The following is a 27158-nucleotide window of genomic DNA, read 5'->3' on the forward strand; positions in this document are numbered from 1 at the left end:
AACTACTGAGCCACCCAGGTGCCCCTAGGACTGTTCATTTCTAAGGTGACACCAAGTAAAGTCATTTGCTGTCTCCACTAGTTTAATCTCTTCCAAGGTGACATGACGATTTTCTGTGAGAGAAGCTTAAAAACCAAGGGATCATGTTTGGCTTTTCTTATGTAAAATGCACTTTTTTCCGTGTCAAACACATGCACTCGCTTTGGGTCAGGCATCTGGGTTGGTCAAAGCCGTAGGGAATGGGCAACCTGACTCTGGTAATCCGGGAGGCTTCTATGAATGGAGGGAAGATAGAGCATTGCGGAGTGATGCGCTGGCCAAGGACCAGCCTGGAACTCTGGCTCCTGTAGCTCACTTGGGGATAATATGAGTATATATCTCAGATTTAGTATTAATTGCAATTTTAAATTTAATTTACTTGTCATGGCTCCAAGTGCAAAATAAACACCATCCTGACTCATCTCTTTCACAGCACACATGTAATCTGCCAGCAAATCCTGTGGACTTCTTTGCCATCTTCCCAGACTCCCCAGCCCTTCCCACCACCTCACCTGTCTGAACTGTGGTCTCTCAGTTCTCTCCCACCACTTCACCTGTCTGAACTGTGGTCTCTCAGTTCTCTTAGTTGGGTGGGAGCCACCCAACTAGTGTCTGCTTTTTCTTCCTATGGTCTGTTCACGTTGTGGCTTCTAGAGAGACCCTTTTCACTTAGAGTAAAGATCCTATATGATGTGGTCCTGTTTTATCTCTGACCTCACCTTCTTCTACCCTTCCCTCTGCTCTGTACAGCCTTCTCAAGCACATGCTAGCCCCAGGATGTTTGCACTACCTTTGTCCAAAATGCCCTTCCCCTCACATCTGCGTGGTTCAATTCCTTACCTCCTTCATATATTTTTTTTTCTCAGTGAGGCCATTTTTGACAAGTTTTTCCCATCCTTAATGTATCAATTGCATTTATTTGTCTTGCCCTTATCATCATAAAACATGCCACATGATTTATTCATTCATCTCCTTTATGTTTCCAGCCACTAGGACAGAAGCTTCATGAAAGCAGATATTTTCTATGTTTTGTTTACTGCTGAATCCCTGGTTCCCAAAATAGTACGTGGCTTTTAGTACTTCATAGTATAATTGTTGAATGAATGAGTTTGGGTTTTCTCTACCATTTTAAACTTTGTTCAACCATTTTTCCCCCTTTCTTGCCTTTTTTTTTTAATTGAACTTTTGTTTTAGTTTTTTTTTTTATTTGTTCCCTTCCACTTGTTTGGAAGATATAGTACTCTATTTCTGTTCCTGGAAGATATAGTACTCTATTTCTGTTCCTAGAGTTGCTAGCCTCTCAATTTTGATTTTTTTTAAGATTTTATTTATTTATTTGAGAGAGAGCATGTGTGTGCACCCATGTACGTGTCAGCAAGCTGGTGCAGGGACAAGAGGGAGAGGGAGAGAATCTCAAGCAGACTTATTTTGGGCTCACAGGGCACTCGATCTCACAACCCTGAGATCATGACCTGAGCCAAAAACCAAGAGTTGGGCACTCAACCAACTGAGACACCCAGGCACCCCTCAATATTAATTTTTATTTTACTATGCATAAATTTAACTGGATCTAATCAGAATCTAATTAAGAATCTAACCGAATCTTAACCCTGGCAAATAATACTGTTTTATCTTTAAGCGATTCATTTCAAGCTGGCTTCCTGGATCATCTTAGTATTTAATCATTTTTATGAGATGTAAATGTTCAACAATAAAACTGGCTATTGTTACTAAAAAAAAAAAAAATCAAAAGAAAGGAGAAAAAGGAGAAGAAATAAAGACAAAAGCACCCATCCCTCCAGTCACTCACCACCATAGGTTGCAGCCCACTATGCTGACGTTTCTCTTTGACCTGTGAGTTCTTTCACCATGAATTTCACCTTGTCAGGTGCGAGTAAGAAGGAAGTAGGGGTGTCAGTCGTATATTTGCCACATTTATGTATTTGTTCCTTTACTTTCTCCTTTTCCTTTAACTTTATTGTAGTTTTTAAACACATACACACACACACACACACACACACACACACACACCCACACACAAAATGCCTGTCTTCATCTTTTCACTAGAATTCAGCCCTTTCATATTTACTGGACCTATTAGGAAACTCAGTGTCATCCCTTCCATGGTGATGATTTTTATTTATTTCATCTTTTCTTTTTGTTCATTCTTCCTTCTTTTTTTCTTCATGATTTAGTCATTATTATTTTTGCCTTTCCCTCCTCTTTTCAGAAGTCCTATCCTGTTTTACTATTGGGCTGTAGTAAAAGGTTGTCACCTCTGTCCCAATATTCATAAACCAACCCTTACTTATTTTTTAACCATTAAAATATAGCAAGTATAGACAGTGCCCACACTCACCACTTGTTCACATTCAGGCAACAGGTGGTCTGAGAAGCAGAAATAGGAATCAGGGTCAAATTGAATTTTTTCTGTACCTTCTAAACTTCTTTGTCAGCTATTGTGTGTGTGTGTGTGTGTGTGTGTGTTTTGTTTTGTTTTTGTAAAAAATTCTTTCACTAATATGGTTCTACTCTTTATAAAGGTAAGGACCAGAATGTTATCCAAGGGTCCCAGGCAGGTGTGCAATGTTCTGATGATGAGTGCAGGGGAGAGATGGGCATGGGGCAGGATGGGTAATGATTTGGCGGATGGACTGCTGGGCACATCTTGCCCTCCCCTTCTCACTTGGTAACTGGTCCAGCCAGGCTGTGTGAGAGAGAAAACTCTCTACTGTGTCACTGCAAAATTTATAGGACATTCCAGTAGCTACAACGTGTCATCTTTTGGGGGTTATTTGTACACTATTATTATTATTATTATGTTTCTATTTTACATTTACTAAAATAATGTGTACTCCTTGCAGGAAAGTTGGTCAACAGAAAAACTGATAAGAAAATAGAAATTGTCATGATCCAGCAGCCAGAGAAGACGACTATTTTCTTTTAAGTGTTTTTTTCCCCTTGTATTCACATTCATTTTGAATTTTGACTCATAAGCTGTGTGGCTTTGAACTAGTTACTTAACTTCTCTGAATCTCACCTTCTCTTCTGAAAACGGGATACATAAATAGTACTAACCTCACAAACTTGTTGTGAGCGGGAAATAAGGCAAGGCATGTACAGCGTTCAATATAGACACTAACACAGAGTAAACACTTGGCAGATGTTAGCTTTTTCCTCCTTCCCTGCTTCTTCTCTTCCTTCTCTTTTTTCTCCCTTCCACCATCATGATGATATAACCTTTCTCATATTGCTAACCTTATGTCTTAGAGAGTTGTGAAGATAAAAAGGGATAACAACCATAAATATCAGCTTTGTAAACCACAGTCTCCCCAATTTATTTCTATATATTAAATGCCACAGATTTACAGTATAGAAGGCCAAATGTTTCCTCTTTCAAAAAATATTTTGCAATCACCACAGGAGCTAGGTGGATTCTAAGGGGAATACAAAAGTATTTAAGACAATAATCTCTCCCTTAATTTCTCATAACTGGGTTCCTACATTATTTTACAGGGAGATTCCAGATATCAAGTCATAGTCTAAAATTAAGAAATTAAACATTGTGCTATTAGCACAGATAGAAGAAAATAAATAATCAGAACATATTAAGAGTCTAGAAGCAAGCCCTTGTGCATATGGGGATTTAGTTAATCAAAACCATGGCATTTCAAATCAGTGATGAAAGAAACTTCAACAAATAGTGTTGAGAAAATCAGCCATACTTTTAGTAAAATAAATAAAAAACCCCTTAACTACCTCACGCTATGCACAAAAATAAACTTTATATGGATTAAAGAGTTAAGGACAAGCAATGTTCAAAGAAAATATAAGTGTATAAGTGAATCAGGTATTTACTGCCTTATAGCAAATTGTCCCAAAGCTGAGTGCTTGAAAGCTGCAATCATTTACTATTGCTCACACATCTGCAGGTCATCTGGTCCATTCTGCTGATCTGGGACAAGAGTGGCTGATGTCAACTGGGCTGTTCCGGAGGCTGTGGTCATCTGGCAGGTGGGCTGAGGGGGAGTGGCTGGTGGCCTTACCCACATGTCTGTTAGTTGGCAGGATATTGGCATGGATTGAGGGCAAGTAGGACACATGTCTCTCATCTTCCAGGAAGCTGGCTTGGATTTTTTACATGGCAGAGGTAACGTTTTAGGAAAGAGAACAAATGGTGCACCTTTTTACTGCTGCTGTATTCCACTGGCCAATACAGGTCATGAGTCGGGAAATAGGTCAACGACTTGATGGGACACACAGCAAAGTTGTATTGCAAAGGGCACAAATAAGGGGCATGAAAACTTGTGGCCATTTTTGCAATCTTCCACGACATAAACTTATCTTTTTTAATTTTTATGCTATCAGCATCAATTTCACAAAAATGTACAACTTAGGCCCAAGTAAGAAACTCTATAAAGTTAAAAGAGAAATGTTCAATTGAGAAAAACGTGAGATATGAACAGTGTATATAGCAAAAAATAACTATATTAAACTCTTTCACACACACACACACACACACACACACACACACACACACCAATAGTTGGCTTAAAGAAAGGAGAAGACAAATAAATAGTAAGCAATGTTGTTAATAGAGGAAACTGGGATTGATAATGTTTGAAGTTTTTGATCAATGTTAAAAGAGACTAGCATGGATAGGAAATGCCTTCACTTATTGTTTGGATTTTTTTTTAATCTGGTTAGTTGTTTTGTTTTGTTTCCTGAGGGACCAATACCCTAGGCCCAGACTGTGTGGAATGTACCTCCCAGCAGAGCACTGGGGACTCTGAGCTGAGAGCCTGCAAGAGACAGGCCTGTCAGATGCTGGAGTGTGGCTTTGAGGCTACCTACCTGCTGTGTAAGGCTGAGCCCCTCCAGAACACAAATGGATTTATCTGGCATATGAATTTTATTACTTTTATTTATATGAGCTAATTTAATAAACCTTTAAAGTCCCTATAATTCATAAAAATTAGAAGGCACTTAGAGTTTGGATGGGGAAGATGTCAGTTTGCTTGAACTATGCCCAGGAAGATGGAGTGGGAACAGAGTTACAATTCCCTGGAGATAGAGGAAAAAAAGCAAGGTAACCCCCCACCCCCACCCCGCACACACACACACACACACACACACACACACACACTTACATCCCAAAGAAAACCTGGTATGAAAAGAAGAGATCATTTTTGTGAAATGAGGTCATTTTGTATGACAAAAAGAAAGAGGCAGAGAGAAACAGAGAAAGAATGAAAGAATGAGAGGAAGGAAGGAAGGAAGGAAGGAAGGAAGGAAGGAAGGAAGGAAGGAAGGAAGGAAGGAAGGAAGGAAGGAAATGGAACCACTTCAGGGAAAAAAAATACATATCACTCATTATATGTACTACATAACAAAAATTTAACCAAATACATTTGAAGATCCAAGTGGCTTTCTACCAAGTGATTCATGAACCAAGCAGCCACCCCACCTAGCAAGTAGAGGGGAGCTCTGAGAAGTATAAAATGGAAGGTTTTTATAGACATAGCGTGGGGGCAAGAAAGTTATTAGCAGAAGAAAAGGATTGTTCCAGACCATGATGTTTGCTAAAGGGAAAAGCAAGGTGTCTTATTACACAGATGACCTTGTCTTTCATCAGGGGATGGAGAGGACCCAGGTGGCAGACCTGTGGGCACTGATGGAAAGAAAAAATTTCCAAACTGACCAGTTAAGGTCATGTTTCTGGGGAGGGTAGAAACTGCAATCAGATTGGGTTTTAAGCCCCAGTTTGGAAACTCGGTCTAAGTGACACCATTTTAGGCCTGGGGGTTTCTTTTTTTTAACATATGTGAAAGCACAGAGTTCCTGGTACATTACAATGTACGTGCTTGTCTGGCTTCCGAGGCTTAAAGCATGTATATTCACATTTTGTTAAAGCGTTTCCATTCCCTCTTATCCTGAAGTACATTGTATGTAATTACTACATTTTAATTCATGTTTTCTCTTTTCCACCACTAGTGAAAACCCAAGAAAATAGTTAAATGATTTTTAAAACTATGATCATGCAGAGACTTGTATCAGTTTCCAGACATGACACAATATTTTAAAATAACTTCAGGCATAATACCTATCAAATATGGCACTGGTTTGGCTTTCATTTAGAATAATAACAATACATGTGAAGTCTACAGTCTTTACTTGGTGTAAAAACTACAGAAGATTAACTAAAATATGCCAGCATTCTTTGAATTTTCTGAGAGCATAGATTTCATCTTGACACAAGAATGAACTTCTCCCCAAATGAAAGCACTCGTGATTTTCCCAAATCACACATATCAACTTAAGCTTCCCGGATTACTTACAGAACAGGTACTTTTTACTGTTAAATGCTGTGGATTAGCTGTTGGTTTACTGCTTTTAATGACTCCCAAAGGGTGGAATCAGGCTCTATTTTCTATGATAAAGCCATATTTTCTGAATATTCCTTCTGAGTGTTTTTTGGGGACTGAACTCTGGAAAGGACAGAAACTGGAGGTTTGGAAAAGAATAAAACAATCATTGGGGCTATTACCTCTTGTTGATTCATGATTTTTTTTTTTCAAGATGTGTTCCTTATTCTTTAGGAGTTGAGAAATATCATCAAACATCAGAACAGGGGTCACACACCCATCCGGTTCCACAAAGATCTTGCACCATCCTGCCTGTGTCTTCCTAGAGAATATTTTCTTCAGCCTCAGCCGGTGCGGTGAACTCAGCTACTTGACAAACCTTGAAAGACAGAGAGGGAGTCCTTTCAGAGGTTCTCAAAGATGACGTCTTCAAAAGCCCCCCCGCCCCACCCCAGCCATGGACTTCCCACCAGAGGTCTGATAGGTTTCATAGAAGAGCACACCACCATTGGGCAGGTTTTCTCTCTTTGTCGTGTTGAAATTATTCACATCTTGCATATACAGAGATAACATGCTGTGCCTTCTATGACATTTGTGTCCAATGTTTGTCCCTTGCCAGACCTGGCACATTCTGAAAGAGCCACCACAATACCCACAGCCCCGAGAACCCCTCCAGCTGAGGAAGCCAAGAAATGAGAGGGTGCAAATGGTTTCTCCTATTTGCAGCCAAACTTTGACAACTGACAAAGCCAAAAAAGTCAATATCACGCCCTTTGTTTAGGGAATACTTACTAAATGAGTTGATTCCAGTAGAAACTTTAGCATAGAGAAGTCTTGGATTCTTCTGTAGTGTGTCTTCTGGCGAAAGTCTCCCTCTTCCCAGAGCTCCTTTGGAGAGAGGACTCATCAGCTCGTCAGGCAGTCTGAAGACAGATTTTCTCAAGGATGGTGGCACTATCTGGAGTTTGCAGGATTACAGCCAGTGAGTGCTTACGTCGATTCCCAAACTATGTCTTTGTGGTTCTGAACCAAGGGCATCACCTGGGCTCCAGAGTCAGCCAGCGTCATGATGCTGCAGGTGGGAGAAGGGTTTCCCAGCCGCCTTCAGTACGGACCCTGGGCTCAAGGGCAGGTTAGCTTTACACGCAGAGAGCTGGGAATAGCTGGGATAGGCCTGAAGCTTTGTTGTTAAATGTAAGCTCAGGACTTTCTGGGGAGGTACTAAAGAAAGAAAAAGCCACACCCATCAAAGAGTCAATAAATATCTTTTAAAATTAACTTTGTGGGCTGTCTTCCAGCTTCCACTGCTTTTATGGCCTATCTGCTTTCAACTATTAAGTACAATTATTAAATAAAGGCAAATATCTTTCTCCTTGAGATCCTTTTCTGGGATTGTAACAGTTCCTGATCCTTTAGAAGTTTAGAGTAAAGATAAATCAGAGGCAGAGTTACCCTTCTATTAGCTAAAAGCAACCACTGGCTCTCTTTGAAGTGGTGTGACCTTCAAGGAGGAAGGTAAGTGTCTTCTGAGGGGTATTGCCATGAGAGGAATACAGCACAAAATTTCTTTTCCTGTCAATGCCAGAAGCTGTTGATTGTAAACTTTTGAAAATGCTCAAATGTTATTGATACCTATATATCTCGATGGCATGACCTCCACATGTATTGAGTTAAAAAGCTAGGCACAGAGTGCTGTTAGTGTGCTACCTTTTATCTAAGAAAGGGAGCAAATATAAACGGGTATAAGTATTAGCTTACATATATTTTTAAGTAATGGCAAATAAAAACTAATGAAAATGTAAAATATTTCAATAATATCTTATATTGATTACATGTTGAAATACTAACATTCCAGTACTGAGTTAATTAAAAGATTATTTGGGGCACCTGGGTGGCTCAGGGCATGATCCCAGGATAGGATCCTGGGATCGAGTCCCACATTCGGATCCCCACAGGGAGCCTGCTTCTCCCTCTGCCTATGTCTCTGCCTCTCTCTCTGTGTCTCTCATGAATAGATAAAATCTTTATAAATAAAAGATTATTAATTCAATTCATTTTTAACGTGGCTACTGAAAGCTTAATTACAATTTCATATTCATAAGAATATTAATAAGTTATCTCATGCTCCTAGATCTACTTAGGTCCCAGACCAGGTTCCCAGAGTCCTACACTTTTAAAATAGGAATCAGGAAATCAGGAAACAGAAAAATACAAACAGTTGATGAAAGAGTTGCTTTTTCTTCAGAACTTAGAATTTATATTAATGGTGTTAGCCTTCACAATGTAGTTTTCAACCCGAAGAACAATTTGTATCTATGAGAAATGAGAAACACCTGCCAATTCCTCACAAGGTCCACAGGCATGCTTTGCCTATTGGTGCAAACCTGTGGTACCTACATTGTTTACAGACACTGAATGTCATCTGTGGAAGGACACAGTCTCCATTTTTAATGTTGACATCCTGGAAAATGTAGCAAGGGATCAGTCGCTGCTCACGCTGGAGATTAGGGAAGTTCATCTGGACACTGGGATTTTCCCTAAGAAGTGATCATTCTCATATGTATTTAAAGATTTATGAAGCTTTTGTTGTTGTTAGTTTTATTTCTCTTTTGAATGTAGCTTTTGTTTTAATATAAAAATAAGGTTGTCCCAAATTTTTATAAAATACTCAAAGTTATATTTTAAAAAATCTTCTGAAAGGATACTGGTCAGAAGTAGTCTCTTAACATTTAGGAATATCTTTTTTTTCTGGTAATTTTTCTCTGCATATTGTAATAATTAGGTATACAATCTTATTTTTTTAATAAAAATGGTATCATATGACACATCTGTTTTTAAATCTTGTCCTGATGCTCAAGAATATATTGTGGAGGGGATCCCTGGGTGGCTCAGTGGTTTAATGCCTGCCTTCAGCCCGGGGCATGATCCAGGAGTCCCGGGATTGAGACCCACATGGGGCTCCCTGCATGGAGCCTGCTTCTCTCTCTGCCTGTGTCTCTGCCTCTCTCTCTCTCTCTCTCTGTCTCTCATGAGTAAATAAGTAAAATATTAAAAACAAAAAAAGAATATATTGTGGAGATTGTTTCATGACATTACATTTTCATTTTACTCATCACTTTAATAGTTGTGTGCTATTTCATGAAACAGATGACACTTATTTATTCAAAGTCTCTTGTAAATGAACATTTGGACTAATTCCTTTTTTTCTCTGTTATAAATACTTCTGGAATGAATTCTTTTACATTGGTGTTTTCATTGGTATTTATTCTCTTGAGTAAAATAATTGTGTGAAATTTTATTGTTTTAAGACTTAGGACACAATTGCTTTCCAGAAAGTTTTCCACCACTTGTACTCACACCAGTAGTAAATGTTTGTTTCTTTTCTAATGTTTTTATCAAAAGTAGATATCTTATTATTTCTTTTTTTTTTTTTTTAATTTTTAGTAGGCTCCACCCCTAATGGGAGGCTCAAACTCACAACCCTGAGATCAAGAATCACATGCTCTACCAACTGAGCCAACAAGGCATCCCGGCACCTTATACTTTTGATAGAGATGCCTATCAACTCTGCTATAATATAATAAGCAAATTATACAGAATTGCTGCTACTCAACATTTGTTGTCTATAAATGATCAAACCTAATAGCAATTTCTAGAAACACATTTTATTATCTTACTCTTACATATTGAATTTTGTTAACATAAATTAACTCAGTCACAAAGCCTTACAGATTACCCTTCTTAGTAGACACCAACTCAATTCTCTCCTCTCAACTGTAAAATTTTGACCCCACATTGTTGTTAGGATGATATTCTTCTAAATAAATAAAGCTAGCCATGCCACTGTCTGATAAAAACCCTTCACTGTCTCCTTGGGCTATAGTGGTGCCATCTGCTGAAATCAGAAACAATAAGGAGGATCATGGTTCTGGAGGTGAGACAATAAAATTAGAAGTTCCATCTGGGGGCAGCCCCGGTGGCACAGCGGTTTAGCACCGCCTGCAGCCCAGGGCGTGATCTTGGAGACCCTGGATCGAGTCCCACGTCGGGCTTTCTGCATGGAGCCTGCTTCTGTCTCTGCCTTTCTCTCTCTCTCTCTCTCTCTCTCTCTCTCACTCTCTGTGTCTCTATGAATAAATAAATAAAATTAAAAAAAAAAAAAGAAGTTCCATCTGGGCACCTTCACTCTAAGACAGGGTGAAATATCCCAGTGGAGATGCCAAATGGCCAGGTAGACATAGGATTCCAGAATTCAGAGCAGAAGCCTTAGCTGAACATGAAGATCTGGGTAACATTAGCCTAAGGATGGCATTTACACCTGTAAATATGCATGTTCCTCTCTCTTCCACTCACTCTGTGTGAGCTGGCTCAGTGACGTTATTATCCTCAGCGAACCTGTGCAGGACGATGAAAGGCTTTCTTCCAGACTGTCAACAAGTCTGATTTATTAAGGAACATTTATGTGCACAGAGGAAAGGGAACATACATTTTCCCACCTGAAGGAGACATAGTAATTGTAAATATTAGTCAAGCAGTTGGCCAAATCTGCAAGAAAAGTCCTTTAAGGAATGTCCCTCTTGTTCAGCCTTTGTCACTAATCTTTACAGCTGGAGGGCCACAATTGTTTAAGTTGGTCTGGAAATGACTGCACTCTAGTTTATAAGATGTGAAGCAATGCTGTGTGTCAGGGAGTGGAATGATTTCTGGTCAGAGAGACAAAATGAATTCTCCATCACCTTTCCTAGCTCTGTGGTTTTGGACATTCTTAACTGCTCTCACCTCCTCACTTGTAAATTCAAAACAATAATGCCTACTCTCCTGGGTGGGTAGAGGCTTGGTGTACCCACTGCTATTTGGGAGCAGGGGTTGCAAGTGATCCTATGTGAGGGTGGAGGTTAACTTTACTCCCTCCCTTAGTTATGAGGGTGTTAGGCAAGAGTCTGCTCTGTCCTTGGAAAAGATCTGAACCAGGGAACTCATCTAAATGCAGGTATTTTAGACAGTAAGTGCTGACATGTGGGCAGAGCGAGAGATCTGCAGAGATTAGGGAAATGTTGGGTATCCCATCCCCTCTGGGCAGAGACTCAAATAGGACAGGGATAAGGAACTCTCATTGGAGAGACGTATTTAGAGAAATACACCAGTAGGAGACTCCTGAGGGGAGGCATGACTCATGGATTTTGGTGCAGATACCTGATTTTTTTAAAATATTTTTTTAAAGGTTATTTATTTTACTTTATTTTTATTTGTACATTTTTTATTGGAGTTCAATTTGCCAACATTTGCATAACATCCAGTGCTCATCCCATCAAATGCCCCCTTCAGTGCTCGTCACCCAGTCACCCCATCCCCCTTCCTACCTCCTTTTCCACTACCCCTTGTTCATTTCCCAGAGTTAGGAGTCTCTCATGTTTTGTCACCCTCTCTGATTTTTCCCACTCATTTTCTCTCCTTTCCCCTTTATTCCCTTCCACTATTTTTTATAGTCCCTGAATGAATGAGACCATATAATGTTTGTGCTTCTCCGATTGACTTATTTCACTCAGCATAATACCCTCCAGTTCTATCCACGTCAAAGCAAATGGTGGGTATTTGTCATTTCTAATGGCTGAGGAATATTCCATTGTATACATAGACCACATCTTCTTTATCCATTCATCTTTCGATGGACACCGAGGCTCCTTCCACAGTTTGGCTATCGTGGACATTGCTGCTAGAAACATCGGGGTGCAGGTATCCTGCTATTTCACTGCATCTGTATCTTTGGGGTAAATCCCCAGCAGTGCAATTGCTGGGTCGTAGGGCAGGTCTATTTTTAACTCTTTGAGGAACCTCCACACAGTTTTCCAGAGTGGCTGCACCAGTTCACATTCCCACCAACAGTGTAAGAGGGTTCCCTTTCTCCGCATCCTCTCCAACATTTGTGGTTTCCTGCCTTGTTAATTTTCCCCATTCTCACTGGTGTGAGGTGGTATCTCATTGTGGTTTTGATTTGTATTTCCTTGATGGCAAGTGATGCGGAGCATTTTCTCATGTGCTTGTTGGCCATGTCTATGTCTTCTTTGGTGAAATTTCCATTCATGTCTTTTGCCCATTTCATGATTGGATTGTTTGTTTCTGCTGTTGAGTTCAAGAAGTTCTTTATAAATCTTGGATACTAACCCTTTATCTGATAGGTCATTTGTAAATATCTTCTCCCATTCTGTAGGTTGTCTTTTAGTTTTGTTGGCTGTTCTTTTTCTGTGCAGAAGCTTTTTATCTTGATTAAGTCCCAATAATTCATTTTTGCTTTTGTCTGCCTTGCCTTCATAGATGTATCTTGTGAGAAGTTACTGTGGCCAGGTTCAAAAAGGGTGTTGCCTGTGTTCTCCTCTAGGATTTTGATGGAATCTTGTCTCACATTTAGATCTTTCATCCATTTTGAGTTTATCTTTGTGTATGGTGTAAGAGAATGGTCTAGTTTCATTCTTCTGCATGTGGCTGTTCAATTTTCCCAGCACCATTTATTGAAGAGACTGTCTTTTCTCCAGTGGATAGTCTTTCCTGCTTTGTGGAATATTAATTGATCATAGAGTTGAGGGCCCATTTCTGGATTCTCTATTCTGTTCCATTGATCTATGTGTCTGTTTTTGTCCCAGTACCACACTGTCTTGATGATCACAGCTTTGTAGTACAACTCGAAATCTGGCATTGTGATGCCGCCAGCTCTGGTTTTCTTTTTCAATATTTCCCTGGCTATTCGAGGTCTTTTCTGATTCCACACAACTCTTAAGATGATTTATTCCAACTCTCTGAAGAAAGTCCGTGGTATTTTGACAGGATATTGCATTAAATGTATAAATTGTCCTGGGTAGCATTGACATTTTCACAATATTAATTCTTCCAATCCATGAGCATGGAATATTTTTCCATCTCTTTGTGTCCTCCTCAATTTCTTTCAGAAGTGTTCTGTAGTTTTTAGGGTATAGATCCTTTACCTCTTCGGTTAGGTTTATTCCCAGGTATCTTATGCTTTTGGGTGCAATTGTAAATGGGATTAATTCCCTAATTTCTCTTTCTTTAGTCTCATTGTTAGTATATAGAAATGCCACTGATTTCTGGGCATTGATTTTGTATCCTGCCACACTGCCAAATTGCTGTATGAGTTCTAGCAGTCTTGGGGTGGAGGCTTTTGGGTTATCTATGTACAATATCATGTCATCTGCAAAGAGGGAGAGTTTGACTTCTTCTTTGCCAATTTTAATGCCTTTTATTTCTTTTTATTGCCTGATTGCTGAGGCTAGGACTTCTAGTACTACGTTGAATAGTGGTGGTGAGAGTGGACATCCCTGTCATGTTCCTGATCTTAGGGGAAAGGCTCTCAGTGTTTCCCCATTGAGAATGATATTTGCTGTGGGCTTTTTGTAGATGGCTTTTAAGATGCTGAAGAATGTTCCCTCTATCCCTACATTCTGAAGAGTTTTGATCAGGAATGGATGCTGTATTTTGTCAAATGCTTTCTCTGCATCTATTGAGAGGATCATATGGTTCTTGTTTTTTCTCTTGCTGATATGATCTATCACGTTGATTGCTTTACGAGTGTTGAACCAGCCTTGCATCCCAGGGATAAATCCCACTTGGTCATAGTGTATAATCTTCTTAATGTACTGTTGGATCCTGTTGGCTAGTATCTTGTTGAGAATTTTTGCATCTGTGTTCATCAGGGATATTGGTCTATAATTCTCCTTTTTGGTGGGGTCTTTGTCTGGTTTTGGAATTAAGGTGATGCTGGCCTCATAGAATGAGTTTGGAAGTATGCCATCCCTTTCTATCTTTTGGAACAGCTTTAGTAGAATAGGTATTGTTTCTTCTTTAAAAGTTTGATAGAATTCCCCTGGGAAGCCACCTGGCCCTGGACTTTTGTGTCTTGGGAGGTTTTTGATGACTGCTTCAATTTCCTTCCTGGTTATCGGCCTGTTCAGGTTTTCTATTTCTTCCTGTTCCAGTTTTGGTAGTTTGTGGTTTTCCATAAATGCATCCATTTCTTCTAGATTGCCTAATTTATTGGCATATAGCTGCTCATAATATGTTTTTAAAATCGTTTGTATTTCCTTGGTATTGCTCTCCTTTTTCATTCATGATTTTATTAATTAGTCTTTTCTCTTTTGTTTTTAATAATGCTGGCTAATGGTTTATCTATCTTATTAATACTTTCAAATAACCACCTCCTGGTTTTGTTCATCCGTTCTACAGTTCTGGTCTCTATTTCATGGAATTCTGCTCGAATCTTTATTAACTCTCTTCTTCTGCTGGGTGTAGGTTTTATTTGCTATTCTTTCTCCAGTTCCTTTAGATGCAAGGTTAGCTTGTGTATTTGAGTTTTTTCCAATTTTTTGAGGGATGCTTGTATTGCGATGTATTTCCCTCTTAGGACTGCTTTTTCTGTATCCCAAAGATTTTGAACAGTTGTATCTTCATTCTCATTAGTTTCCATGAATCTTTTTAATTCTTCTCTAATTTCCTGGTTGACCCTTTCATCTTTTAGCAGGATGCTCTTTAACCTCTACGTGTTTGAGTTTCTTCCAAATTTCTTCTTGTGATTGAGTTCAAGTTTCAAAGCATTATGGTCTGAAAATATGCAGGGGACGATCCCAATCTTTTGGTATCAGTTGAAACCTGATTTGTGACCCAGTATGTGGTCTATTCTGAAGAAAGTTCCATGTGCACTTGAGAAGAATGTGTATTCAGTTGCATTTGGATGTAAAGTTCTGTAGATATCTGTGAAACCCATCTGGTCCAGTGTATCATTTAAAGCTCTTGTTTCTTTGGAGATGTTTTACTTAGAATATTTGTCATTTTCAGAAAACACCGTGTTGAAGTCTCCCAGTATAAGTGTATTATTATCTAAGTATGTCTACTTTGGTTATTAATTGATTGAGATACTTGGCAGGTCCCACATTAGAGGCATAAATATTCATGATTGTTAGGTCCTCTTGTTGGATAGATCCTTTAAGAATGATATAGTGTCTCTCTTCATCTCTTACTACAGTCTTTGGGATAAACTTTAATTTATTTGATATGAGGATCACTACCCCTGCTTTCTTTTGAGGACCATTTGAATGGTAAATGGTTCTCCAACCTTTCATTTTCAAGCTGTAGGTGTCCTTAGGCCTAAAATGAGTCTCTTAAAAAAATAAAATAAAAAAATAAAATAAAATAAATAAAATAAAATAAAATAAAATGAGTCTCTTGTAGACAGCAAATAGATGGGTCTTGCTTTTTTATCCAGTCTGAAACCCTACGTCTTTTGATGGGATCATTAATCCCATTCACATTCAGAGTTATTATTGAAAGATATGAATTTAGTGTCATAATAATATTTATTCAGTCCCTGTTTTGTGGCTTATTTCTTTGGGCTTCCTCTTTCTTTTACAGAGTCCCCCTTAATATTTTTTGCAGAGCTGGTTTGGTGGTCACATATTCTTTCAGTTTCTGCCTATCTTGGAAGCTCTTTGTCTCTCCTTCTATTCTGAATGAGAACCTTGCTGGATAGAGTATTCTTGGCTGCATGTTCTTCTCATTTAGGACCCTGAATATACCCTACCAGCCCTTTCTGGCCTGCCAGGTCTCTGTGGAAAGGTCTGCTGTTAATCTAATATTTCTCCCCATATAAGTTAGGGATCTCTTATCTCTTGCTGCTTTAAGGATTTTCTCTTTATCTTTGGAATTTGCAAGTTTCACTATTAAATGTCAAGGCGTTGAATGGTTTTTATTGATTTTAGGGGGGGACCTCTCTATCTCCTAGATCTGAATGCCTGTTTCTCTCCCCCAATTAGGGAAGTTCTCAGCTATGATTTGTTCAAATATGCTTTCTGGTCCTCTGTCCCTCTCGGTGCCCTCTGGAACCTCAATTAAACATAGATTTTTCCTTCTGAGGCTGCCATTTATTTCCCTTAACCTTTCTTCATGGTCTTTTAATTGCTTTTTCTCTTTTTTCCTCAGCTTCCTTCCTTGCCATCAACTTGTCTTCTATGTCACTCTTTTTTCTACCTCATTAACACTCATCATTAGGACCTCCAGTTTGGATTGCATCTCATTTAATTGATTTTTTAATTTCGGCCTGATTAGACCTAAATTCTACAGTTATGAAGTCTCTTGATTCCTTTATGCTTTTTTCCAGAGCCACCAGTAGCTTTATAATTGTGCTTCTGAATTGGCTTTCTGACATCGAATTATAATCCAAATTCTGTAACTCTGTGGGAGAGAGTACTGTTTCTGATTCTTTCTTTTGTGGTGATTTCTTCTTTCTAGTCATTTTGATAAGTGCAGAGTGGCTAAAAATGAGTTGAACTTGTTAGAAGTGCAAACTCTTCTCTCTGTAGCGTTCCAGCTGTTCACTCTTTAAATCTCAGGTCGAATTCATAGGTTTTCAGGATGATTTGAAAGTTATCTAGGTACGTTGGTGGGGACAGGTGAGTTGGGGACCCTACTCCTCCGCCATCTTCAACCCTCACAAATATAAGGGGGAAAGTACTCTTATCATGCCTGTTTTTCAGATAAGAATACCAAGGCATAGAGAGATTAAGTAACTGGTTCGAGATAACTCAGATACAGTATGTCTTTCCTGCATTATAATCCCCATATACGTTAGAGCCAAGCCTTTGTTAAACTTTTATTGAACAGTTGGATCTATTGTTAGCTGAGTTTTAGGGAATTGAGATAGGAGCTAGTCAATGCTTTGTATAAATCAGTAAAGAGCAAAGATCAGGGGTAAGAAGGAGATGAATAAGTAGAGACAGAATAATAAGTACAGAATATAGAATATTCTTTCAAAAAACTTGGCTAAAGAAGAAATAAGAAAAATGGGGCTATGGCTAGAAAGGGACAAAAAGATCAACTGATATATCTTTGGAATAGGAGGTACTTGTGCATATTTAGAAGCTGAAAAGAAAGAGATAGCAAAATGGGAGAAGGGTTGAAGATGTAAGAGAGAAAGGGGACCATTATAGGATCTTCCATTGGAGGTGGGAAAGAATGGAGTAGAGTATAGGTGATGTAGTCTTTGGACAGGAAGTAGCATGGCTCACCCAGAGGGCCTGCAGAGAGGGACCAAAGGAGGGTGCAGGGCATTAGTTAGCTGATATGACTTTCAGAAATTTGATCTAATTCACACCTGATGACTTTAGTTCTCTTGATTGAACATATCTCTGGCCAAGGGTAAAGACTAGAGTTTGGATAGGGAATTAGAGGACACAACTAAAGATTTGAAAGAGTGACTGAGTGGTAAGGCATTAGAGGCCAACATAGATCAAGAAAATAGACGTTTGAAAGATGTTTGAGGTTCAACTGAGAGAGGAGACCAGGAGTTTGTAGTGGATCCAGCAAATTCTGTTGTGGTTTTCCCCAGTGACACTGAGTAGCTTTAGTGACAGATTGTCAGACTGATCCAGTGGTTTGTCGGGCTGGACAAGGGCAGAGGAGGACAGGGGTTTAAAGATCTGAGAAAGAATGTGATTTAGTGATCCATCCTGCAGCTCAATGTGAATCAAAGAGTAAGATGTGGAAAGGGCTGCGAGGTTGAGAGAAGTGAAGGGATAAATGGCAGGTACAGTCAAGGGCAGGTGTAGGAGGACAAGGCTGAGAGAATGTGAGATTGTGGCCAGAGATAGGGATACCAGAGCTTAGGATTTCAGAGGTAAAACCATTCTGGGTGGTGACAAAGTCTGGGGTATGGAGATAGACTGGGAGCAGAAACAGAAAGGAGAAAAAGCCACTGGAGAGAAGGACATCAAGACCTCGAGGATGTAGCTCTGTGTGTGTTGTTCACAAGGGCACTACAGTAACCCAAGAACTGGTGGTAAGGAGGAAGTCTGAGATAGAGAGGAAGCCTGTGGTCTTTGCCTCTGGGAAGTTGGGGAGTGTCCAGAATGTCAACAATGGCAATGATGAGCCAGGTGGCAGGAGCCACCAAGGAGGCAGCCTTAGCTATGGAAAAATGGAGAGAGTCCAGCAGAAGGACCTGGTGATACAGGCATGAGTTTTGGAGCAAAGCAAACATGGGTTCAAATCCCAGCTCTGCCACTTAGAAGTTGTGGGACTTGTGGTCCTTTGTTTCTTCATCCCAGAAGTAGGGATAATAAATAATACATAGTCTGAGAGTCCTTGTGAGAACCTAGACCACATGTGCCATGTTGGGAGCACAGTCCTGACCCACAATAAGCACCTGGTAGAAGGCAGCTTCCCTCTGCCTGGAAGACCCTTATTTTCCTCATTTATCAAAAGTCCTATTTTTCTATTAGGTTCCAGTTCTAATGTCAACTCCTCTCTGTGAAATCTTCTGTATTGCAGGAGTTCAAACTGCTCCTACTCCTTGCTGAATTCCTAGGGGACTCTGATTGTCCCCCGCAACCATAGTTCTCATAGCTCTCCCTGTGATAACTCTTTCTGGATGTTTTTTTGTTTTGTTTTGTTTTGTTTTTTGTTTTTTTCTTTTTGCCACTACTAGATTACAAACTTAGGGAGAGAGGGAGTAATAGCTTACTTATCTATATTTCGACTAAATGATGAATAAATACTTGTTGGATTTTTCCTATTACCCTGTCAACATTAATCTAATCATTAAGATTACATTCTAAAGCCTTATAATTGATGAGAAAAAAAAACCCCAAACTTCCAAATTTGCTGACAAAAGTCTTGGTGCCAGATCCTCTAAACATAAAGCCTAAAGACATGAAGAAAAAGATTGTGAGATCACGCCCACGAATTGTAGCTTTGGGTAGTTCTGGGATCAAAGATTTCTTGTGACAGTCAAGTCATTGGTAGCCTTCAACAGACAATAAAAGTATGTTTTAAAATCAGTGTGTCACAACTCAACACGTGTTTTATTTTAAGCCGGTTGTTTAATTGGTTTTTCAGTGTACCCTAAACTGTGTAGAAATCTCCATTTATTTCAGGCAAAGGAGACACTGTGGAATTTTACTCTGTCTTACTAGAATATTTATAAATGCCCTGAAAGACAAAAATCAGATCTTCATTAAAATCTTCTTAACAGTATGTAATTGCACAAGGAAGCCCCTTTCCCTCTGTATACATATAAAAAGCCACAAAAAGGAAGGAATTGCTGATAGAACATGGATGAATCTCAAAACCAGCATGTTGAACAAAGAGGGAGCCAGACACAAGAGTAAACACTGCATGATTGCATTTATATGAAGTTCTAGAAAGGGCAAAACTAATCTGCAGTGACAGCACTGGCTGTCTGGGGGATGGGGAATGATTACAAAGGGGCAAAGGGAACATTTGGGGATGACGGAAGTGATCCATGTTTCTATAGGAGTGCAGGTGACCTGGGTATATCATTTGTCAAAATTCACAGAAACTGTACAGCTTCAATGAGTGCATTTTATTTCAAGTGAGTTATACCTCAATGAGGGTGATTTTAAAATAAAATTCTCAAAGATTTGAATAAGAACCATATCCATCTGACCAATTCTCTAGGTACCAGGACCCTCGGAAAGCTGGTGTTACCAGCATGTTTGTAGATAGTGAAGAAAGCTTACAGTGAATTAAGTAAAGGGTTCTAAAATGTGTGTTTTTGTTTGTTTTTTATTTATGAGAGAGAGAGAGAGAGAGAGAGAGAGGCAGCGACACAGGCAGAGGGAGAAGCAGGCTCCATGCAGGGAGCCCGACGTGGGACTCGATCCCGGGTCTCCAGGATCCGGCCCTGGGCTGAAAGCGGCGCTAAACCGCTGAGCCACCAGGGCTGCCCTAAAATGTGTGTTTTAAGTGACTGTCACAACATCAAAATAGAAAGTTTTTTTCTGAAATTGAAATTCTCCTTTCTCCTCTAATTAGACCAAAAGAGATAGAGGAACCAAACTATCAAAGGTGGATGAGGGCTTTCTCCTAACAAGGTCACATGTATGGGTCCTTCCTCATCCACAGCATTCACAGGCTGGATGGAAGGCTTGTGCAGGCACTTTGGGAGCAAAATTTCATTGGAGGAACCACAAGCTCAAGAGCTAGAAACAAATTTCCAGACATTCTGTAACACATTAAACACAGAGTGGTTGAACTGAGCAGTAATTGATAACAGCTGAAAATTAGAATGCTGGCTCCTAACATCTTCGATGGGTGTCTCTTAAGATTTTTCTATACATGCATCATCTGGCTAAATATAATAATGAGAAATTTTATCAAATTTTGACCTTAGTTGGTTGGCTTTTTTTAAAAAAAGATTTTATTTATTTATTTCAGAGAGAGAGAGAGAAAGAGAACAGAGGGAAAGGGAGAGACAGACTCCCTGCTGAGTGGAGAGCCCAGTGTGGGGCTTGACCCCAGGACCCTGAAATCATGACCTGAGCCGAAGACAGATGCTTAACCATCTGAGCACCCCCAGGCACCCGTGACCTTAGTTGGTTTAACAAAGACTTTTTTTCTGTTGTTGTTGTTGTTTTTCATTTTTAAAAAAATCCTATCTCATTGCTGGAAAAATTCTCTACTTCTGTGTCTGGAAGGAATCCATCTACTTGGATTTAGTCCAGATACCACCAAGAGTTGCTGCTGGTGGAGATCAGGGTAGATAGGCTTTGGAAGGATAACCTGGCAAGTCTTAATAAAGGAAATAGAATCAGCAGACACATAAATTAGCATTTTATGCAATGTTGTTTTCTATGCTCCCCAATGGGTTTCATTTGTGTTTTATTAGTTTTGTTTCCTAAACTAGAGGGCGAGTATCCTACCTTGTGTCTCCCAGAATATTTGCCACCCTCAAATTTGGCTCTTGGCCCCATAGTGCTCTCTTTCTAACGAGTATTCTGTTCATGGTGTCGCCTCAAGTCCTCTATCTGAAGATTGACACTTGTCCCCACATACCTCGCTCCAACCTTTGCTATGTTGGTTTCTAACATCCTGAGAACACACTTCTCCTTGACTAACTCAACCCTAAGACCCCACATTTCTAAACCATCCCCCAGGGGCACTTCCCCTCACCAGATTGCCTCAGTTAGATGGCATGAGGCCCATGTCTTTTCCTTGAGGCTGCTAATATTCCATTTATGCACTTTTATTCTCCAAAGACTTTGCTTTGGTAGACAGCATAAGCAGGGTTTGGCTACATGTGGCCCAGTGTAAATACATGTAGCTGTGAACACGAGAGGGGGCTCCAGAAAACAAACATACAGATTTAATTTCTAAAAAATGATATTACCTGAGTGTGACCAGTGCCTGTGAGTCTCCTAATAGCTGGCCATATCCCAGTGAGTTTGCTAATTCTTTACACCCCAGCAGACAGTCCACACGGTGAACTGAAATATACCCAGTTGGTTATATTCCTGCTTTCCAGAGGTCATGAAAAATGTGGGTTTGGAACAGCTCTCAAGTCCCCGCACAATGCCGAGATGCTGTACCTGGATGTTTTTCTTTTTCTAAAAAGGAATCTTCTCTCTCCTAATGGAATGTATTCAAAAACTGATTCTGATTCTCAGTTGTCTACTGGCAATCTCATCTACAAAGCAGATATAATCATTTTCTCTCCTTAAAAGCCTCATTTCCTCCAATTTTAAGGATTTGGGGAATTGCTATCCATCCTGAAAGAAGTCATCTTCCCTCTTGAAAAACAATACATTTCTTTCTATAAAAATTAGAGATCATTAAATATTCTTTCTACTCTGTTAAGAACTACATATATAATATACATTATAAAAATGTAATATATAGTATATGTATGTATGTATGTATGTATATATGCATTCCAGAATAGAAGAGACAAGTTAGGGTTTGCTGACTACCAAATACAGTAAGGAGGCAGGAACAAAATAAGAAAAATCTCAAAAAGAGCAAGACTGCTTCCTTATAGTGTTTGACAATGGGCAAGTGCTTACAAAGAGATATGTGTGGAAGAAATTAATCATGAGGGGAGAGCCTTTGCAAATAATTGAAAACCATGACATTTGGTGGTTATTTTATAGGATGGAAGACTTTAACAAAGATGTCACATCTTTTTATGATTATCTTGATTAGTAGACATAAACCCAGAAAGAAGAGTCCTAACAGCAATTGTAACCTAGCGGTTGCTCAAAGCTGAAAACTCCAATGAATGCTTTGTGGGATTTTTAGATGACAGTTTGGCCACTTTCATCAGTTCACTTTACATGTAATTCACCACCAACCAGACAGTGGGGGAAAGCCTCACAACTGTTTAGTAGAACAGAAAAGGGAAAATATTTTTCTCTTCACGTTAGGTGGCAAGAGCATGTAATCATTCTGAAAGAAAAAGGATCTTCGGTTGTTTCTCTTTTCTCACCTATGAGGGAAGCATGAGTCTGGGGAATCCAAATAAATGCAGAGCCAGATAATTTACAACTCTTTCAAAGATGTTTTCTATCTATATTCAAATAAAGGTGTGTCTTAGGTTCTAGGAATTCTCATTTCTGCTTACCATAATAATTTCCATATAGGCAGGGAGCCTTGTTTCATCCAGTCTGGGCTTGGTGTCTGACAAGGGCTACAGGTTACACCTTGTAGGAAGATGTGGTTATCATCTCTCAAATGTTAGGATTATAAACTGAAAGTACCCATATTCCTTAATAATCTAATATGGCCCTGAAATTCTCCATATACCCTTCCTCTCAGCCACCATCTCTGTATGGTAAGAAGAACCAAAACTTATAACCTTAGTCTTGAACTATCCTCTTTGATCCAAATTGTTCCAAGATCTTCTCTCCCTCCAGTCCTGACTGTGCTTTCTCATTGTTTCCATTCTGGTTTTATCTTTCTAATTTGACCCTCTGTACAGTTTTCCTACCCCATGTTTTGTCTCCTTCCAACAGAGATTCTGGTTCTCCATCTTGGCTGCCTTCCCTCAAGAAATAGCCCCTCCAAAGTGTCTTGGCTTAAACCTTCCTGTTCCAGGTTTCTCATTGTCCTTTCTGCATAAATAAGTCAAAATAAGTTGTAAAAATATATTTATATGCTCATTCTGATCTTTTCTGGAGGTAACGAGTACAAGTTATTTATTGTGGCATTTCAAGTGTGTAGAAAACTGTGTAGACTAGAACAACCATATTTTTCCAACTTTCTTTCCAGTAATGTTTACTATTTGGCTTTTTTTTTCTTCTTTTCGTTCCAGAAGACAAGGCAGGGTCATTTCTCTGTATGAATTAACTTGCACATACCCCCCATGCAAACTTGACCCTACTCTTCTGGCCAGTCTGTGAATCTCTAGTGATTTTTTGGTTTATTAACCTCAGATCAACAGTTGACTGTATAAACATGATTAGTGCCATCTGTACACTTTGAAAATGTATTGTGCATCTTCTCTTTTCTTTCTAATAAGCATGTGAAAAATTCTAAGTTTCCATTCCAATATCATGTCAGGTTTTTAAAATTTAGCCTGTTTTTGGGAAAGGTTCCAGTCCTTTGGTCAAACAGTCAATCAATTAGAGTTTATTGAGAATAAGCATTAATATGCCGGGGATTGGGGAGATCAGGAGAATATATATGTCTGACCAACTTGTTGAGACTAGAAGTTTGAGTCATAGCTATTGGCTCACAGGATGCCCTTCAGTGCCTGCCTGGGGATATAAATAACACTGATGGTTCAGAAGTTCTCTGTGAAGCAGAGTGTTCCTATAAAATTAAAGTTGCATAATTTGGTCAATAAGTCAACAACTCCAGTCCACCCCTTTCTAATGGTTTAACTTCACCTCTTTTGTTAATAGGTCTACTATATCCTGTTTATCTACTTACCCATTTCAAAAGACAATTTGGGAATTAGATTCTCCCTCTAGCTTTTTCTCTAAGGATAGTTCTAGAGAAGAGCACATTCCTCCTTGCCAAAAAAAAAAAAAAAAGGTCAGAAAATGAGTAATTAGCAACATCAAGTGCCAACACTGAGTAGCTTCTATTCTTTGAGCAGCCTCTTAGTATTATATTTGGATCCCCCTCAAAGGGTTTTGTCCTTTGCGAGGGAAGCCAGCCTGATTTCTGGTTGTTCCTGACCTGGAACACATTCAGAAGTTCTTTCTTGGGCCAACAAAGCATGGTCTCCAGCCTCCCTGGAGCCCCCAAGAGCGTCAGGAAAGCTCTCTGCATTTTCTCAGAAGGTATTGTCACTTGTCTTTCACAAAAGCATTTCCAGTTGAATCCTCTCTTTTAGAGTGTGAAGACAAACTGCAGAATAAGTCATGGTTAAGACTGTGGGCTCCACAACCAGGCTACCTGGTGCAAATCTGGGTTCCGTGTGACCTTGGGCAAACTAATTAACCTATTTCTATGTTTCCCTTTCCTCTACTTTAATGGGGATATAATAATAGAACAGCCCCTCACACGGCTGTTCAGAGTTCAAAATGAGTTCATATAGATGAAATGCTTGGAATACATAACAAGTATTAATTTTTAGTATTAACAGTATTGAAGAAAACAGAGCAAATCAACTGGAAAACCACTCAACTCCTGACACTAAACCTGCAAACTAACTTGCATGTACTTATATCCTTTTCCTCCCTTTTCTCCATTCTTTTCAGAGGTTCTTTTAGGTTGCCTGAGGTTAATTCTTCCCCTGTGCTTCAGATATATCTCATGACTGCTTGCTTTCTCAGGGACCTAATCCGTTACACCTATCACCCTTTTTCTTACTTCACAATGTGAAGGCCTGGGGAATTTGGGGAGGGTAGTGGGATAGTCTTTTCTTAGGTGATGTTTCATGAAAGTGCTGTCTTGCATGGGCAGACAAGTCATGTTGGAGACTTTGAGAGGGACTTTTGAATAGATTTTAGAATTTCAACTTTCTGAACTTTCAGGCTTCCAAGACTGTGGATTATAGCCTCTATTTAATAAAGGAAATTTATTTAACTAAAAAAATTATTGGGATTTTTTAGATTGGGATTGCATTTATTGTCTTCATTGTATTAACAATCCATGAACGTAATATATCCCCCCATTTATTTATGTTTTAAAATTTTTATCTTAATAATGCTTCTTTATTTACAAAGAAGTCTTGCACATCTTTGTTGGATTTATTCCTAAGCATTTTGTATTTTTGACACAATTTAAATAGTCTTTTAAATTATGTTTTCTATCTGTTCCTTGCTGGCATTGAGAGATTATATTGATTTTCGTAGTTTGTCAGAAGATCCAGCTCAGTGTCAGGTCTATTTATTCTAGTTATATATTTGTTGAATTTTTGGGGGGATTTTTACATAAATCTACATATAATCACATCATCAGTTTTATTTCTCCTTCTTCAGAACTTATACATTTTGTTTCCTTTTCTTCCCTCAATAAACTGACTTGACTCTCCAATGTAATGTTGGATAGAAATGATGACATGGGTATATTTGTCCCTTTCCCTAATATTATTTTTCTAATATAATTTTCTCTAATATTTTTTCCATGGTTAATTCCAAAGAGTAATAGTAGACTTATAGACTAATAGAGCTGGAAGAAACTTTGAAGATCCTCAGTTGAGATAGCAAGAGGTGAATTAAATTCCTTGATTGTTCAGTGAGAGAGAACAGGGATCAGAACCCAGATATTCTCACTTCTAGTATTCTTTTCCCTATAGCGAAAAGCCCCTCAAGAAAAGAAATACAATTAAGACAATTTCTTTTTATATCCTGAAGTTAAGGAGTGCCTGAAGTTAAAGTTTTTAGAGTTGAATAACGTGTAGGCTATGCCATTAACAAAGCTGCCACAACCAGGCCAGAAACAGGGATACCTCATTGGCAAGTCCAGCTCATCCCACTAAAAGCTTCAGATTTATTTCATCTCCAGAGAGCTTCCAAAATGAGCAATGGTCTTATTTTTTAAATTTTTATTTAAATTTAGTTAATTAACATATAATGTATTATAGGTTCCAGAGGTAGAGATCAGTGATTCATCATTATATAATACCAGTACTCATTATGTCACATGTCCTCCTTGATGTTCATCACCCAGTTACCCCATTCCTCTATTCCCCTCCCCTCCAGTGACCCTCAGTTTTTTTCCTATGATTGAGTCTCTTATGGTTTGTTTCCTCTCTGATTTTGTCTTATTTTATTTTTTCCTCTATTCCCTCCATGATCCTGTTTTGCTTCTTAAATTCCACATATGAGTGAGATGATATATAATTGTCTTTCTCTGTTGACTTATTTCACGTAGTATAATATCCTCTAGTTCCATCCATGTCATTGCAAATGGCAAGTTTTCTTTTCTTTTTTTTGATGGCTGAGTAGTAGTCTACTGTATACATATGCCGCATCTTCTTTATCCATTTATCTTTCAATGGACATCTGGGCTCTTTCCATAGTTTGGCTATTGTGGACATTGCTGCTGTAAACATTGGGGTGCAGGTGTCCCTTCAGATCACTACATTTGTATCTTTGTGGTAAATACCTAGTAGTGCAATTTGATTTGAGAATCTCTAGTAATTTCACTGACCTTCTTCTTGATTCTATGTCAACCTATCCTGGCACCACAAGAATAGCTGGTGGTGAACAAAGCTGTTTATAGACGCCACACCTACTGTCCTTCAGTCTGATTTCCCAGGAGATCAAAGGTAATTATTTTGTCGAGCTTCCTCTTTTCTCTTTGGAGTTAAATTACTGGCAGAGCATGACCAGTGAAACTTTCACCTGTCCCCTGTCCTCTTGCTATTGTCAGCACCTTCAATTCCGTGATTTCACTATTCTTCATAACTAGCTCAATGATACCTGCTGAGACCTAGTATGTCAATAATGTAATCAACAATTAGTGTAACTAATTGATTTCAAGATGCCACCACAAAAAGCAGCA

General features: G+C 39.0%; 1 long non-coding RNA gene across 1 annotated transcript; it reads right to left on the reverse strand.

Annotated features, from left to right (window-relative positions):
- Positions 1 to 3804: 3804 nt before the first annotated feature.
- LOC111095760 lies at positions 3805 to 7578 on the reverse strand. Its single transcript, XR_005353079.1, has 2 exons — positions 7197 to 7578; positions 3805 to 6783 (listed from the first exon to the last, which is right to left on the reverse strand). It is a non-coding gene; the product is annotated as an uncharacterized LOC111095760 (long non-coding RNA).
- Positions 7579 to 27158: the final 19580 nt, after the last annotated feature.

Source organism: Canis lupus, chromosome 1 (assembly GCF_011100685.1).
Source record: "Canis lupus familiaris isolate Mischka breed German Shepherd chromosome 1, alternate assembly UU_Cfam_GSD_1.0, whole genome shotgun sequence".
Classification (NCBI taxonomy): domain Eukaryota; kingdom Metazoa; phylum Chordata; class Mammalia; order Carnivora; family Canidae; genus Canis; species Canis lupus.